Here is an 18,709-nt window from a genome sequence, read left to right on the forward strand (position 1 = left end):
CAAGAGAATGGGCCAATGGTCACGAAAGTGGGCTCTAGTCTTGCCCCTGCCATTACCTGACTAGGTGACCTTGGACAAGTCACTTTATTCCTCTGGACCTTCATCTGTGTTTGGAGTACCAGTCTCAGCTCTGCCACACACTGGATGGCCTTGGCCAATTCACAGTATCAAGTATCGGAGGAGGTAAAGAGCTTTGTTTTTCAGAACGCCTCCACCAGGGCATTCTGTGGCTCCAGCAGGGGATAAGCAATGCCTGTGAGCGCACCCTGGCAGTAGCAGTGAGAAAGGTGGACTCAGCCGTGTTAGAAATTGAAAAGACTGGGATGGCAGATTCTCGGCTCCAGCTGACGGTGTTGCCAGATATTTCATTTTCAATGCGTTTACATGTTGGCAACTAATTTGAATTGTTATAAAATTCTGTATTGGCCAATGATTCAAGGCCAGAAGTAGCCTACTGGGCAATTGGAGACTTCTGCTGTCTGGTGACCCAAGGAAGAGACCCACTTGCTGGGGTCCTGGGGCTGGGGGTGGATGCAGTGTCCCCTGTGTGACGGACACAGCTGTCCTGGCCAAGGCTTCACAGCCTTGCTGCTCCTACCCCAGCCTCAGTTTCCTCGGCGCACCTGGGTCTATTTCCCTCTACCCACAGGTGGGCCTGCCTGTCGCTGGAGGGAAAAAGAGTATATGGCAGGCAGGACCGAACCCTCAGGGCGTCAAGGGTTGGCTGTGGGTCCCCAGCCTCCTGAGTCCAGCCACACCTCAGACGCGGGGGGCCTGCAGGTTGCAAACAGCGCCGCCAGCAGGTGCCGACTGACGCGGCCGCCGGGGGTCTGGGACACACACAGCCGCACCTGCCCAGAAACCCCAGGGCGCGCGACTTCCTGCCCGCGGTCAGGGAATTCGGTAACACATTCGTTGGGAGGAAATTCGATCCTTGAGGAACAGTGGAAGTCCTTCCTGCTTGGGTTTAAAAACGGATTCTCCATCTGCTGAGAAAGCCCTGGGCTGCGGGCGGCACTGTCGCCCCTGTGAGTTGTGCAGACACCCCGACCCCTGGGGGCCCTCGATCATCCCATCGGACACACAGCAGGGCTCCCTTTTGCGAACCCCTCTCCTCTCCCAGCCAGCCCTCCAAGTTAGCGAAGCTCTGTCAGCTTCAAATAAAGAAGCCTATTTTCTATATAATTCAGATTGTGCGAAAGAACCTCCGAAGACTGGCGACAGCACGTATGGACACTGTCAGGCTCACACTAGTGGTGAGACGTAAAAAAATAAAAAATTAAACTTTTGGAGGTAATTTTGACACTTGTAAATTTATAGTTATTATTCCATGTGTCCCTACAATCTTCAGATTTCCATTATACTATGCATTAAAAATATTTACTACAACATTTTAGTGACAATGAAAAAGTAGAAATAACTGCGCATTAACATGAATAAAATAGTTAAATAAATAATGAGTATACATATTGAGGAATATTTTTTTTAAAAAAGCTCTGTTATCAGGCAAACAGGCTGAAGCTTACATTAATTTTTTAAAAGTAGGTTTAAAAAAAACAGTACATATGGTATGATTCCACATTTGTTAAAACGCAGAAAGAAATTGTAAGTAAATGGCTGCAACTTACTCAGATATAATTGGTGACTTTTTATGTCATAGATGATTATATAAGAAACATATGCATTTTATATGTACATATATCTGGAGGAATGTGTACCCAAATGTTACATTGTTTACCTTTGAGGTGATGATGAGAGGGGAGTATAGGGAACATTAACTTGCTACTATATCTATTTTCAAAGTTTGCTTGCTTTTTAAATAAGCTTGCATTAGTTTTGTATTTCCCACACACAATAAAAACAATAAAGATTTTCAAAAATCATATCCCGTCCCCATTCCTAGACCACCAGATAGTTATCACTTGTCTAATTCTCTCCGGTCTTATTATTATGTTAATTTGCCCTGCAACCTCTTCTCCCTGAACTCTATCCAAGAAACTTGCATTCTTTTCAACTTATAAATTGCCTGTTTTATATGTGCAAACAACTTTTAAATCCTTTCAACCAAAAGAATGAAAGAAGTGAGACTATTACTTCCCCTCAATCTAGTCATATTATTCAAATGAAAGATGAGGTATAGTCTTTTTGTGTCCTTAATAGCTTTGCCATTTTAAATCCACCACCTCTAAAGTTCTGTGTAGATGTGGCCTGTTTGGTCCTCTGGCTGCACAAATTCTCTCTCAATGCAGCAAACCATGAAAGCAGATATTTAAAATATGGTGTGTGACTCTATTTAATCCAGAAAGGCTTCGTACTTTATAGAGGAAAAACCTTGGAAAGTAGAACAGGGTTGTCAGGGCAGAAATTGGAGTGGGATGGGCACTCTGGTCTGAAGAAGGTACGCTGAAAGGGGCTGGGAGGGGACTGTGATTTGGGACAGAGCCTGTACTTCTAGGATTGTTTAAATCAGTCTGACGTTCCAGAAACACGAGCTTAGTTCACACTAGGAGAAAAGAGCATGGCCACACTGCAGACTAGCAGAAATGAAGGTGTGTCTGACATTTTTAAATATTCATATAGAAAAATGGCACCCAGCAGCAATAAACGGGATCCACCCCCACCAAGACTCCGGTACGGTTCTTATTTATACATGAAACATCGTATGTTCTTAGGCAAAATTTCTGAATATTCCAGGTGCACACACTCTCACACATATAACTCAAGATTTTTCCTCAGCCCCTGGCATCCCTCTCCTTCTCATATGTATTAATAGCATAAGGGTAAAATGCAGGTGCCCTGGAGCAGACTAACTGGGTTCCAACCTAGCTCTGCCACATACTAGCTTACGACGTCCGTCAAATTGTTTAACTCCTCTGTACTTCAAGTTCATCACCTCAGAAATGGAGATAATAACACTACTCATTTTACAATATGTTGTGCAGTTTAAACGAGGTGATCTATATAAAGCTTTCAGAACAATAAAGCCATTTGAAATACTAGAAGGAGCTTATTCTTCCCCCATTCTCCCTTCTTAGACACTGGGGTCTCCACATTCTCCAAACTGTCTTGGTTCCACCCTTTATTTCATGGAGATTCTGACAGTTGCTCCTCCCTGCTGGCTGCCTTTACCCTGGCACTCAAATGACTGCACCATAGCCCAAAGAATACCTGATTGAAAACCTAGATTCTGTTCTCCCTCTTCAGCGATTCTTTCTGAGCTTTTAAAACAACTTTACTGACATATTTTATATATCATAAAATTCACCCATTGCAGGTGTACAATTTAGTGATTCTTGGTAACTTTACCAAGTAGTGAAAGCATCACAATAAATCAGTTTTAGAACATTTTCATCCCCCAATAACGTCCCTCATGCCCTTCTATAGTGTAATTTCTCTTTTCACCTCCAGCATGAGGCAACCACTAATCTACCTTCTGTATCCAAAGGTTTATCTTTTCTGGATATTTTTAGATAGATAGAATCATATAGTAGGGAGTCTATTGAGTCTGACTTCTTTCACTTAGCACACATTTTTAGGTTCATCCATGATGTGGCATATGTTAGCATTTCAATACTTTCTGTTTTATCACTAAATCAGAATGATTTCTGCCATGCCTATAAGAATTAGATTATATAACAATATATTTTAAAGTTACCATTTATTTTTTAATTAATTTATTATTTTTTTTTAGAGAGAGGAGAAGGGAGAAAGAAAGAGGGGGAGAGAAACATCAATGTGTGAGAGAACTATTACTTGGTTGCCTCTTGCACGCCCCCATCTGGGGACCTGGCCTGCAACTCAGGCATGTGCCCTGACAGGGAATTGAACCTGTGACCTTTCAGCTCACAGGCCAGCACTCGATCCACTAAGCCACATCAGCCAGGGCTAACAATATTAATAATAAGTAATTAAAACTATTATTATCCCTGTAGACACTGGGCTAAGTGCTTTATTTGCATCATAGAACTTAAACTTCATAAGTCTTATGGGCTATCTAGATGATATTATTATAGCCATTGTTGAGTTAAAAAAAAAAAAAAAACACTTTTGGAAATGTGAACATCCTTGCCCAAGGTCACCAGGCAAGTATGCGGCAGAGTGGGGATTCAAATCTAAAGCCAGAGTCACTGAGTCACCTTGCACTATAAAATTTAAAGGGTCTTTGTGTTCTGGATCCTTCTCTCATCACAAAAACAAAACCTAGGGAACTATTCATAGTAACCCCACAAAACGGATGACGATAAATGGCCAGGGCTTTGTCAATTGCAACTCTCCACTCGTACATAAGGAATTGTCACTCTACCATTTTCTCCATACCTGAGGCTGCCCCTGTTTGGAGGACATCTGGCTCCCTTGGGGGAAAGCTGGTGGCACAAAGGACTCAGTTTTGCTGGGTTAGGATTTCTAGTCTCTGCAGAGGTTGTCCTGGGCACTGGCTAGGCAACCTGGGAAGGGAGGCTGGACTTTACCCTTCACCCTACCAGGGAGTGAATATGTTAGGAAACACCCCTTGGGATCCATTCCCCCCACAATTTTTAGGTTGGATCATGGCAGAACATTATAACAACAAGGACGGACCATCCCATCCTGCCACCAGTGGTACTGGAGGGGACTGACTGTTCAGTAGGAAGATGCTGCTTGTGCAGGGAGACACACTCTCCTCTCAAGGTTTCTAAAGAAATCTCCAGTTGTTAAAGTAGTGGAACCTTTCTGAGTTTTATGATGAACCCCAGTCCCCACATTTTATTTATTTTGTTTAATAAGGAGGTCAGGTTTTTATTTATTTATTTATTTTCAGAGAGGGGGGAAGGGAGAGTGAAAGAGAGGGAGAGAAACGTTAATCAGTTGCCTCTAGCATGCCCTCAACCAGGGACCTGGCCCGCAACCCAGGCATGTGCCCTGACTGGGAATCAAACCTGTGACCTTTTGGTTCACAGGCCAGGTGCTCAATCAACTGAGTCACACCAGCTAGGGTATCAGTCCCCATGTTAATTGGTGAGCCTCAGGCAGGAGATGCTCACCTCTAAATATGTATTGTTGTTCTGAATGTATTAATATTTGCTTTAGTAATAATACTGCAACAAATCACACTCCAAATCCATCTTATTATTTCTGAGATGTACCCAAGCCACTCTCAATAGTCACAGAAGGAAGGGTCCTCAGAGTGAAAGGCAGCCCCCGCATTCCATGAGGGAGACCAGGGATCACAGGTGGTGCCTCAGTGTCCTGTGGACAGGTGGGGGTAGGAACCCGGGTCTCTGGTCCCTTGAAAAGATACAGGAGAAGCAAGTACTCTGATAAATCCACACCAGGCTCTGCAGCAGCTACATAGGTAACCTCTTCTTCATAGCACTTTATTGCCTGTGTGTAATGACCCTTTAGAGCATCATGTATTTGTTGAATGAAAATAACCTTTTGCTGGTGCTAGATGTCAGGAGAGTGGCTCCTCTTGGGGGGTGGGGAGGTGCCATGTGCTGGCTGTGTTCTGGTTAGTGGTCTGCAGCTGACTACACAGATGTACTCACTTTGTGATATTTTGTTGATTTTATGAGGTATGCACTTTTTTTTGGTATATAGTATTTCAATTAAATTTATCCAAAAAGGCACAAATAAAAAAAAATAAGTATTTTAGAATGAAAAGAGCCTAGCACAGTGCCTGTTATATAGTAGATGGACATCACATTACATTTGTGGGACAGATGACTTCATTTGAGCTTACAATGTAGGGTAAACAAACGCAAATAGTATTGTTACTGTTGTCATCATTAAGCTTCCTTCACAGATTAGATGTTACTTTGCCCCGTCGAGCAGTTGACCCAGCTTCGAACTTCGAGCTTTGTCCCTCTCCCCGAGCTGGAAGAAGGAAAATCACAGCCCCATTTCACTTTTGCTGCTGTGCTGGCCACCCTGACTCAACCCCAGGAGGCTTGAGGAGGAAGCCAGCTGCCGGGAGGCGGTTCTGTCAGCCTGGTCCGGAGGAGGTGTCACGGTGCCTCAGCCCAGCCCGAGGGGTCCCCGCCGACTCCACCCACCCCGCTCTCCCTCGGGCTTCAGGTTCTCTAGGTTTCTTGCCCCACCACTGGTCCTTCAAGCTGAGTCTCGTCCACTGAAGCCTTCCCAACTTCCTCACTGGCCTCCACGCCCTGAGCGGTGGTGCCCAGTGACTATCCCGGAAAAGAAGACCCAATTTTTCATCGCTGTGGGATGTCTTCTGCAGGATGTGATGGTGGCAGGAGGAAATACAGAAACGTGAGAACAGCTTTTGCTTATTGGAAGCGCAAGCCAGAGCCTTCCACAGGGGCTCCCCTTTACCTGGACTTACCTGCACAAGTCCAGCTGTATGTGCACCTGGTTCATAGTGGCCGAGAGAGGGAGGGAGGCTCCTGAGTCACCGCAAGGTCTCTGCCACCCATCTGTAGCACCTTGCACAAGTCATTGATCCCCTGCCTCAGTTTCCTCATCTGTAAAATTGGAATAACAGTAGTGCCCAATTCATCAAAGAGTTGTGAGGGTTCCATAAGATAATGCCTACAAAGTAGAGCATCTAGAATACAGGGAGTGCTGGACAATTCTTCCCTTACCCTCCCTGAACTTGGCCAGACTGGGCTTGTGCTTGTTCCCAGCATGCCCCTTGCATCTCCAGAGAGAACCCCCCCTGACCCCTCCAGGCCCAGGACAAGCACCCCAGCCTTTTTGCCACTGGCCCCAAACACACCCCCACACCTGCACACACCTTTTTAAAATTTTTTATTGACTGATTTGAGAGCGAGAGAGGCATCAATTTGCTGTTCCATTTATTTATGCATTCACTAGTTGATCCTTGTTTGTGCCATAACTACAGATCAAACCCACAACCTTGGCATATCAGGATGATTGCTCCAACTAACTGAGCTACCCCACCAGAGACACCTGCACACTCTTAACACACTGCTTATCACTCCATCCGTGGGTCTCAGCCTTCGGTGCAATCGTTGATGTAGCCATCCCATCTTTCTCTCATGTGCAACCCCCCACATGCGCACACTTGTGCACAGTTAAGGCTCCTTTAGGGTAAGTACCCCTTCTCATATTAAATGCCAAGCAGTGCCTAGCAGGGAGGCTCGCTGGCTGAGTGAATGTCTGCTCCAGGGCTATAGGTAGAGAAGGCCTGCTCCACCTCCAGACCCCATTCCCCACCCCCTCCCCCTTCCCTGCAGCTGGTGGTGCTAAATACTAAGCTTCCACCCCCTCCCCCCAACTCAGAAGCCATATTCACCCTAGCAGTGGTGACAGGTTGATGACTCCTATAACAGGCCCCTTTCCTCCTCTGGGGGGTTCCTGCCTGCATGGAGCCTGGTGGAGGGGCCACCAGCAGGGCCGGAAACCTGGGGAGAACGTCTCTGGCTGCCACTGACTTCTGTTACCAGAATTGGTGTTTTTCTGCAGTTACAACCTTCTCTCCTTCATTATATGTCCTGTGTTCCTGAGGCAGTAAATACCAGGGATATGCATTACATTTCCCATAACTTATTTTCGATGATCAGAAAAGCATCTATAAACAGATCCACTGTTGACAGGGACTCTGGCTCTGAAGCTCAGAGTGAGGCTTCTAGAGCACTGGCTACTTGTTTAGTACAAAGATGCCCACCTCCCCGACTGCCCTCCTCTGGGCCACTGTCTGTCCCACACTAACAGGAAGCAGCAGGGAACAGCAGTTGAAAACATGGCCCCTACCCCCAATGCCTGGGTTCACAGCTGGCATTGCCCCTTCGTAGCTGGATGATCTTGAACAAATTAGTAAACCTGGCTGTGCCTCCGTTTCCCTATCTGTGAGATGGGGATACTGATAATAATAGTTCCTAGAGTTTTTTTGTGGATTAAATAAGTTAATATTTGTAAAATGATTAGCATTCTGTAAGCACTTGATGAGTGATTTTTGTCAAATACCTAAAACTTATTATATCTGGAAACCCTGACTCCTAGATGCCTAGCTAGCCTTAAATGGTAATAATCTATTCTAGAGAGAGGTTAGGGATGACTGCAATCATATATATTGGATGATATATATATGATATTGGAATATATATAAATATATATAGATATATAAATCCAATTTAACCCTGTTCTTATTGTTATTCAAGCCTGATAGAACTGTCCTTGTAAATTGACCAATTTCTCTCAATCTTTACTTTCCTTCACTTATGTTTTATGTGCACACATTAGGAAAGGAAAACTCAAAAGAAAGAGAGGAAGGAATGAAGGAAGGGGGAGGGAGGGGCAAAGAGGGAAGAAGGATCTGGTTGAGATGATAAGATTGTGGTAAAACTCTTATCTTTAAAATTATTTTCCATCAGCATTATATTAATAATAACACATGTTCAATAAATTATGCCACACTCGTACTTTCCTGGACCGTGAAGTTTCCAGAACACCTAGTGAGAAGCGGTAGCTCAGGGCAAGGTCGGCTGGGTCTCAGAACTGGAGGAAAGAGATGACCCCATCCATGCTGGCTGGACTCTGCCCAACAGCATCGCAGAGGCCACTCTCGCCTCAACGTTTGCAATAGGCTCTCCACTCCCTGCTACACTGAACAGCGCAGGTGACACAAAACTCAGCCATTTCCTACTTCAAGGCCAGGCATGGCAAGAAAAGGGGTTTTATTTCATTCAGGACTGCAGGAAAAGGTGAGGCCTGCATCCCCTCCCCCAGCATCTATCTTACACACGCACACACACGCATTTATCCTAGATTAGTGTGTCTAAAGGTTTGGACCCTGTGCCCTTGAAGCTACATGCTTGTTCAAAACCTTCATGAAGCTGTTGCAGTGGATGTTCAGGGCAGCCTGAGAAGGTGTTCATGGTCCAGCTGTCCGAGAGGCTACAAGGAAGGGGAGCCCTCTATCCTGCTCCCCAGGCTCTCTGAAACCCTACAAAGGTCATTTGTCTCCAGAAAAACACTCCATTTTTTTCCCCCACAGGGGCCTAAACTGGTGGTTTTCAACTGGGAGCAATCCTGGCCTCCAGGGGACAGTTGGCAATGTATGGGGACACTTGTATTGGAGTAGGGACTAGAGTCCAAGGATGCTGCTTACCATGCTACAGAGCACAGGACATAACTCCGCAACAAAGAATTATCCGACCCAAAACATCAGTAGTGTCTAGGTTGAGAGATCCTGACCTAAACCAAACTCCCATTGCCTGGGAGGAAGTAGTCCCTCAGGACTCCTCCAGCTTCTTAGCAGAGAGCACACGGGAGCATCAGGAGGGGAGCCCAAGAGGGCCCTTTCTCAGACCCTTTCTCAGCCACTCCTTCCTCCTCCTGCTTCGCCTCCCAGAACAAAATCCCCTGGCATCTGAAAAGATTAAATAAAACCCATGATTCCTAGCCCCTCAAGCTGCATATCCCTGCCCCTCATATCCTATTTCCCTCCTGCACCCCCCCACTCTTGGAGCACAGTTGGAAATTTGAATTGCAATCTTTACTGTCCGGCCCTCAAAGGCTGGGCCTGCTTCCTCTCCCAGGGACAAAGTCTCCTCAACGTCCTGCCTCCCTTTGAGATGAACCCCCAACCTTGCCTCTTTCGCCAACTGTAAGTTTTTCTTCCCCACCTCCCTCTACCCCCTCGCCTTCTCTTTCTAATTAAACCACATCCAGGGTGTTGGGAGGGAAGGGGAAAGGATTCTGAAGACTTCCGTGCTGCAGGTTCTGGGGGCCTACAGCCTCATGGTTTTTTGTGAGGTGCCAACCATGCTGTGATCATTAAACTCCACAGTGGTGGGGGGCATTTTCTCATTGCCGTTAACCTGGGAGCCAGCTACATCTTGTTTATCAGACTTGTTTTAATTCAGCTTGGTCAGGTTCCAAGTGTTGAGGTGGAGATTAAAGGCAACTGAAGAATCCAATTAGCCGCCCAGTCTTCTTTAAGCCAAAAAATCAGGTCACAAACTAGATCAAAGTGAAATTATTTCTCGACAGCACTGTTCATTAAGGGGAGGGTGGGAGCTCACACTGCTAAACTGGGCTCATTACGGGGACTGGCATTTTAAATACAGTATCTCCCCCAAATTACATGTTTCAGAGGTCGGAGGGAGAAACCAAGATTATCTTACGTGAAGTCTCTGTTTGGCTAATAGAAAACAGAAAGCTAAAAAATGAGCATGTAACTTCTAGGAAAGGATTTAAACAAGGCCCCAATTTTCCTGGGCCAGAAAACCGAACCTGGAAAGTGGAATTGGCAACAATCACTCCCAGGTAGAGAATTCCTCCTCCAGGGAATCTAGACAGCTGAGAAATCTAGGTTTTCCAGGTGGCCCTTTCACCTATTTTCCTCGAGAGCCCATCTCTTTCCCTGGCTGGGTGCAGCTTCAAGGGAGGCCCCGCTGGCAACCCAGCCCAGCCTTCCTCCAGCCCCAGGACCCAGGCAGAGAAACCACTCACCATTTCTGAATTCTGGGTCCCAGGCAGAGTCAATTCCAGAAGCTAGAGTCCTCCCCCTGGCCCTTTCTGTGTTTCTGTGGGCTCTTTTGAGGGGCTGAAAAACAGACAGAGGAAACAAGGAAGGGCCTCATCACATCCTCCTCCCAGAGAGAGGATCAAATATTGGATTGCTCTGTGGGCATTTAGAAACCCTTGATTCTATGAAAAACTACATTCAAAAGAGCAGTAATAAGACACATGCCCTTCTTCTGTGAGCACTGATTTTACACTGAGCCATGAAATCTACAGAAACACTGGCTTTCTCCACCCCCTACACCCTTCTGCTTACAAAATTCTGCTTAGCCTCTCCAGCAACCAGGAACCTCTGGGTCAGAAGATGGCCTTATGAAAGCCCTGAAGGCCGCACACCTGAGGGATTCCGAGTGTGGTTCAAATTTCTTTTTTGGCGCTTTGGGTTGCGGTCACTTCTGGGTTCTCTGAAATTTGAACCACTAGTGAAACCCTTCTTCAAACTTACCAGTCTCTTCAACCTACTCAACCTACTGGGAGCAAAGCCACTAGTACCCAGAGGCCTGATGCCACCACCCCTTTGAGTGGGGAAAAGATGGGAGAGAGAAAGGGAGACACAAGAGGATGGAGGAAGAGCAATGGGAGAAAGTCTCAAAGCTTTAATCTGCACCTCCTGCCAGGGTCTTGCTGGCCCCAAATTTCTAGCTGCTACAGAACTGACCAGCTCCCTTCTCCAGGTCTGGGAGCTTCAACAACTGCACTGTGCCTGGCATCCAAGGCTTGGGGTTTATTTGAGGTTGCAGCCACCCGGGATGCCCACTAGGCTTTTCCTCTAGCCAAAGCCTACACTCTCAAGGAGGATGCTGGGAGCTCACGTCTTAGAAACTTCCCCCACCCCTGGTGGGTCTCAGAACCCCAGACTCCTGAACCCAAGGAAGGCTAGCCCAAGGGGATTCCCCTTGGACGATGCATTTGGAGCAGGAACAAGTCACGTCTGGTGGCTTTCTTTCCCGGCTCTGTGTGAATGTTTCCGTCCCTGATATTAGGTCACCCTCCCAGATCCTTCCACACCCGCAGAGGCTCCATGCCCCGGGGCCAGCAACGGCGCTGCCAGGCCTCTGACTCCCACACAGATTTTCTTACGTGCCCCGCGGCACGAAAGGAGCGCCAAATGTTCTTGTTTTGTTTTGTTTTCAATCAGCGGCCTAAAATGAGTTTCAAAATCTGGTCTTTTCCTAAGGAGAAATGCGAGGACACAGGCCCGCGGCGGAATGCTGCACCAGCGAGAACCGGACCGGGCGCTTCGGTGCCGAGTCGGGCGGACCTCCAGCAGAGAAGCCCTCGGGAGGACACCGCAGCAGCCCCGGCCGCCTGCCAGGGACGGGGGTCTCCCAGGCAGAGGCGCCCCAGCTTGGCAGCGGGCTGCGCGCAGTCCCGCACCACCCCAAGGCCTCGCTCTTTTCGGCCTAAAAGCCTGAGCTGAAATGGGAGTTTGGGGAGATGAGGACTGCTGTGGGCTGGCAAACGTAAGCCTTCGTCCCTCAGGGGTCTGGCACCGTCCCGGACTGCTGTCCCTGCAGTGGTCACTCTCACTGGGCGGGCCCAGCCGCTGTCCGAATATGGGGACCGAGGTGTACGTGTCGCGGGGCGGGAGGTGCCAGCACGAGACCTTACAAGGTTCCGGAGAGGCCGGGTCAGGGTAGGAGGCTCTGGACCTGCCCCTGAAGGCCGACGTGCCGGCCCTGGGGTGGAGGCAGGGATACCCATCCTAGCTGTTCTCTTGGCCCCTGGAGCACCCAGGACCCAAAAATAGCACGTTCACCGCGGGTCAACCCTGTGAGAGCCGACCCCGCACCCAGCCCCAGCAAGGACTCGGCCTGCGCCTTTTCTGAGGTCCTGAGCCCCAGAACTGTTCTAGAGGTCCCGTTTCAACCTGGAGCAGCCTCGGAGTGGGGTCTGCATGTGCGCCGAGGCGGCCTGATGAGGAGACCTGAACAGCCCGGAAAAGGGGGAGTGCTCAACGCTGCCCACGGTAGGGGCTGCCCCGGGCCGCGAGGGCTGCAGGCCACCAGCCCCAGCCACCTCGGGTGCCAGGCCTTGCGCCAGGCCCGGCCTCCGGGGACCCGCGCGGGCCGCTGGGCTCCTCTCTGTCGCCGCCTTCTCTCCCCCGCGCCCCTGAACTTGGCACAGAAGCCGCCCAGGAGACACTTCGAACAATACGGGAGAGAAGAAAACATTGGTCCGCGTAAACAGTACGAATCACCCTCAAAGTTTTCCTGGCTTCTCGTAAAGGTGGCCGGGGCCGTTTACAGTAAGAGCAGAATAATGTTTGCGACTGTAAGACATAATTATCTCCAGACTTGCCTCTCCCCCGCTCCCGGCTAGGGTTTTCACGAGCGAAAGCGGCTAATGCATTTGCACACATTAAACATCTTGAACGCATAATTACAGGCTGCAGACAGGCTGGACAATAAAATATCTCGGCTCGATATTTTTGGAAGCCTTTTGCGACTGTGCCTGGAATAAATAACAACCGCTTTCTCTGTCCTCCGCCATCTAACGGCGGCCGCCTTCATGTCAGAACACCCCCACTCCACCCCCGCCTGTGCTTTTGAGAAACGAGGGTGAGAGGCAGGACCCGAGGGAGGGGGTGGCTGCCTGGAGGGGTCCCCGAGGCCATAGGCCCTGCTTCAGGGTGCTCCTGAGCAGGGGTGACTGGAATAAAGACAAGAAAACGCGCTGCGAACCCCAGAGGCCGTCTTCCTCTTTATAGGGGCGCACGCGGGTCCCTCTAGGCTCCACGGCCTCCGCGCACAGCGGCCTCCCATCCCTTCCCGACTCAGAGGCTAAAGAATTTGAAGAAAGCCGCAGATGGTCCGGTTCTGGCTTCACAACCACCCTGAGAAGAGCGTCTCCAGATTGAACTGGTTCCCCGCTACCTGAGAAAACTGCTTGAAAAGAAAGAGCTCCCCATTGAAGCTGCAAGACCAGGAGGAAGAAGCTGGGAGTGATTCATTCCTTCCCCAGAGGCCTGGGACAGTTTAGCTGCCCTTGAATCTCAGTCGCCTTGTCAGTAAAATGGAGATTATTATAACAACCACGGGACCTACTTCACAGGTCGTTATGAGGGAGCACTTTAAAATTCTTTTATTGCCATATAACTTACATATAGCAAAGCATAAAATTCTTAAGCACACCAGCTAGCTGAATTTTTATATGTGTATACACTTGTGTAACTACTACTCAAATCCTGATATAGCATTACCAGCCCCTAAGAATCTCCATAAAGAAGCACTTTTCAAACTAACTTTAGCTGTTGATGATATTATTGTATCTAACTCAAGTAGCCAACACCCAGTCAAGTATGTGGAGCTTCTTGAAACTTGGGGACAAGAATGACACACCAGAGATACACATATACACATAAAGGATATTTACTATTTATACCATGGCTAGGGGCTGCAGGAATCTCTAATATGAAGGAGCAGGTAGGGGCCTTGTCTATAAATCCTCAAGAACTCAGGAGTAGAGGGAAATTGAAGATCAGGCTTGAATTCTTTTTGAGACAATGGAGTTCTTCTGCTGCTGGGAATAGCTGGAGGTTTCATATTCTGGGCTGGCATGTTCATTTCCAAGTTAGGGCCAATCCAGCAGAGAAAGGCCTGAGAACCCCACCCAAGAGATGGAAGTCTGAGTGGATAGCCTATAAAGCTCATGTCTAAGCTTTGGGTGCCTTATTTCAATGTCTGATTTGATGTTTGAAGGGAATCCCCCAGATGTATGTTTGGCCAGGAAATAAATGGGACACCCTATTTTCTGAAAAGTGTTGCCTCAATGGCTAATACATGAAACCAACTGATGCACATTACAAACAATACAAAAGAATTTATAGCAAAAAAGTGAATTCTTTACTGTACTCTGACCCTCAGTTCTCCCCAGAGGAAGCCACTGTTACTGATGACTTGTCTAGTCTTCCAGCCCTATGTACACACCCCCTTTTTAAGAGCATACTGGTAGCCCTCACTATACATGCTGGCTGACCTTGGGTTTTTCCCTAAATAACTGCTCAAAACAATTCTTCGTGATGAGTATATTGCTTCAGAAAATGATGTTCAGCCCTGGTGACTCAGCCCAGCTGAAATTCAAGCTAACCTTGTATGGTCTGGCTTGGGGAAGGGCCACTATAGCCTAGGTTCTAGATCCTGACCTACCTCAAAGGGGCTTGGCAACCTTCAAAACAATCAGCTAACTTGGCCTGCACCATCATTACCAGCAACTCCCCCATCCCTCCGTGGGCAACCTGGGGGAAATAATCGAGGCATGGACCATGACTTCGCAGCTACAACCGTTCTCTGGAGTCAGGGGAAATTGGAAGTGCCTCTTGGAATTTTTAACTATTCTGTCTAGTAGCTATAAAAACTGCTCAGGTCATTAGCCCACCCTGGGTGTCTGCCTCCAATCCTATTTCCTCAGTCCTCTTTGGAGCTGGATGGGATGGCCCTTGCCCTGGTCCCCACCCGGACTAAGCAGAGGCGGGAGGGCACAGTGGGGGCCACAGCCCCAGACTTCGAACCCCGCAGTGTCCGCCAGGAGACATCGGAGGAAATGCGTTTACCACCTGGGCGACCTTGACTGCTGCCGATTAAAGTTTAATCCGAGGTGTGTACTCAGCCTTGCTATGTTATTTAAACACATCAAAGGTCATAAAAAAGATTCCAATGGCAAAAGCGGTCCGACGCAGGCCCGCAGGGAGCCAACGTTTGATTCCGGTGGATTTCCAGAGCCAGGATTTGGAGTGCGGGGCGAGGAGGGGGACAGAGGAAAGAAAGAAAACAGTTTGTTTTTCCCAGAGGAACGCCACACTTCCTAAAGTGGCGGGGTAAACCGAGTCTCGGGCACCCCGCGGGAGCAGGCAGCGCCCTACAATTCCGACTAACTGGGAAGACATCTAGTGGGAAGAGGGCGGAACTGCAGCAGAGCCTTGTGCGCATCCTCTGCCTCTGCCTGCTGCCACCATAAAGTGACTGCCCCGGGACTGGGTGGGGGTGGGAAGGTAAGACGGGAGACCCTCTCTCCCCGGCCACCCCTTCGAAGCACGCGACCGTCTTGAGGATCTCAGGGCGTAGCGCAAGGTCCACGTCGGAGGGGAAAGGTCCGGCTCTCAGCAGCTTTCCTCTCTCCAGGCTGCGGTCCTGGTGGGTCAGCTAAGAGCAAGAGAGGCTCTGGATTTTCGGATTCTCGTCCAACTCATTTTGGGATTTCTGAACCCAGATCGGGCAGAGTCCTTGGAGCCACCATATGCGGGTTCTCCTCAAGGGTCCTGAGTGACTCTGAGGACCAAGAGGTCGCTGCAGAAATCTATGTGAGGCCAGAGGTCAGCTTTGACGCCTACCAACTGCTGGCTGGTGTAGGTCAGGCGCGCCGTAGAGCTGTAGGAGCCCGGCTTCCCAGAAACTGCAGGTGGTACTACCCACACATCCCCATTTTCATCTTGCCCGCCCACTGCCTCTTGCCCAGAATACCTAATTTCTATGGAAGATTGGGCATCTCTCAGAACCCTGGGGGATAGACCCCACGTGTGGAATGCTGTCTCTTACCTCAGCTCTCTCCATGGCACCAGAGCTTCCTTCTAACCAGCGGGCAGCCAGAAAGATAAGTGGATTCCCTGCTGGCCTCCCCATCTTCCTCGGCTGCCAGTCACAGCAGCTCTATTGGCCGGTTTCACCTGTACACAGCGGGGTCTCCCTCCTCGGACCCCCTGGTGACCACTTCGGCTGGGTCTATGTTCTCCATCTTGTGACATTGCATTTCTGGGGATTGTCAGGGAGGAAGAGCAGCAGCAGGGAGCCTCCTGAGGGTACATACAGGCCACATTTCAATGTGGGACTCCCAGCAGCCACCACTGCAGTGGATCTGCAGCTCTATGGGAGACTTTTCAGGTCCTCTGGGGTGGGGACTGCAGGGGACAGAGACTACCACTGAGAGTGGCCTTCTGTAGGAGGGCCCCGCCTCAAGCCTAGTCCAGGGTTGTCACAGTGGCCTCATCCCCTCCTCCTTTTGCTCATCAAGCTGCTTTCTCCACACCTACCCCTATTCTAGGGCTTGGCCCCTCCCTGATTCTCAAAGAGAGCTCAGGGGACCCTCTTTTTTGTGTCTTCTGTTATCTTCTCAACCTCCCCTCCACCACCCCCAAAAATAAAAACACTAAAAGTAACTGGAGACAGTGGCTGAGACCATTCTGGGCAAAATGCCTGAAGCCCTGTCACACACTGAAATGCATCCTTAAAGGGATATGAGGGTTCTGGCCCCTTCTGCCCACTCCTCTTCATCACTTCTCTGCTGGGTGAATCTTGTCCCACAGGCAAACAGGCTCCTGTGGGTTTTATTGAATCCAATACAGACCGCAGGAGCGGTGGTGGATAGGGGCGGGAGGGCAGATTGCCGCTGTGTTAACCAGCTTTATCTCCAGGAAATGAAAAGCTAAGATTTGGATCCTGTAGCAAATGAAGCTGGGATCCACGGGCATGGACGAGTCTGGGTCCCACAGGAGTTCAATGGGCTGATGGGCATGCTTGGATCACAGCTGACCCTTCACTTCCCTACGCTGACACACACCACCCAAAAAGCCCCCTCCCAGCCCACCTACCCAAGCCATAAGTGGACCTGTGACTGGATTCCACAGTCCGAGCCCTCTCTGCTCTGCTCCCATCTCAGACCTGTGGGGACATCTGTTCCTCACGGTGACAAATGAGTCTGCTTGATCTCAGCGACATCAAATTACTTTGCACCAGCCAAGGGTCCCATGACCCGACATAACCCCACATTAGATCCTAGAAATGTAAAGAAATATAGCCTTTTTAAACATGGCTGAGAGCACATAATTGCTAGCAGGCTCGATTGGTTGTCCCAAGCCTGGCTCAAGACCTGTGCCGGACAGCTGACTCCAGTCAGAATTCCTTGCTTGGGTTCTCCGTGGGCAAGACGTTCAAGCCCCCATTTAATTCTGGACTCCAATCAGTTTCTCAAAATCCAGATGACTGTTGTGCAGTTAAAGAAGTCACAGGGAGCCTTGCAGCCTAAGCACCCACTCCTCGCCAGCGGGGGGCCCCCAGCCAGGCTTCTTCAGCGAGCAGGCTTCTGCAGAGAATGAGCTTCTGCGGAGCTTTAAAAACACAGGCCTGCCTTGGGTTGCCTTGGCTTGACTTTTTGCTGGGAATTATGCTGTCCTTGCTTCTGATTTTTTGCCCTCACATCCCTCCCTTCCTCTTTGCTCCCAGCTTTTCTGGGATGGCATCTCTTGTCCTCTATACCTCTTCCTCTGAATCTTCTCACTTCTGCAGTCCCCAACCTGACCCTGACCGGAACACTAACCCCTGTGATGAACTCCATCCTAGAGTCAGCCAACTAGAGGTGTTCCAAGGAGCTGCTGTGCCCAAAGCCCCAATAGGGATCACTCTTGCTGATGACCTACAGGCAGCAAGGCAGGAACTCGGGGGCAGACAGCATCTTCATGGGCTTCTGCTGAGTGTAGTTGGAGTTATTTGAGAGGTCTATAAAATCTGTGCACACAATTCTCTTGTTTAATTAAACATTCCTTATGAGTTTAGCCAAAAAGCTAATGTAACGAGTGGTTATATTAGCCTATGGTAGCATAAGAGCATCCAGAATAAAAGCATCCCATGTGTTTAACAATACCTTTTTTAAAAAGTGATTAAGGAACCAGAAACTATACAAATGCAAAATAACCCAACACTTTGCCACAGAAAGAATGACAACTCTCCACTCAGACAACTGAACATATGAAGCAGCTAGCTGGTGTAGGTCTGGTCAAATTCAATGGTTTGCTATTTTTCATTGTTGCCTTTTTCTTTCTGAAGTTACCAAGGCTTTTAGTTAAATCGCACTTCAGAGTTTCAGAGTTTGCTGGGGAGGACCATGCTCATTGTCAATTAGACCACTGAATTAAAATAAAATAAACCACAATGCCTTTAATCATTCTTTAAAAAAAAACTTTTACTGCTGAGGAGATTTTTTTTTTTTTTTATAAATACACTGAATAGGATTTCTTTTGGAAAACTGTGGTTGCTGTGATGGGCTATCAGTCCTCTACAAACATTCCCTTCCTGGCTTAATCATTAGAAACCTCCTTTTGGTTTCTATCAGGGGGGGAGGTGTGCTGAAATACAAAACTGTCATTTGTCCAGTAAGAAGGGGATATATGTCACCTTAGGGCACAGAAAGGACTGAGCCATGGTGTCCATCTTTCCCCCAAACCCTGGTGCAG

The sequence above is a fragment of the Furipterus horrens genome, unplaced genomic scaffold (assembly GCF_987537825.1).
Source record: "Furipterus horrens unplaced genomic scaffold, mFurHor1.1.pri manual_scaffold_9, whole genome shotgun sequence".
Classification (NCBI taxonomy): Eukaryota; Metazoa; Chordata; class Mammalia; order Chiroptera; family Furipteridae; genus Furipterus; species Furipterus horrens.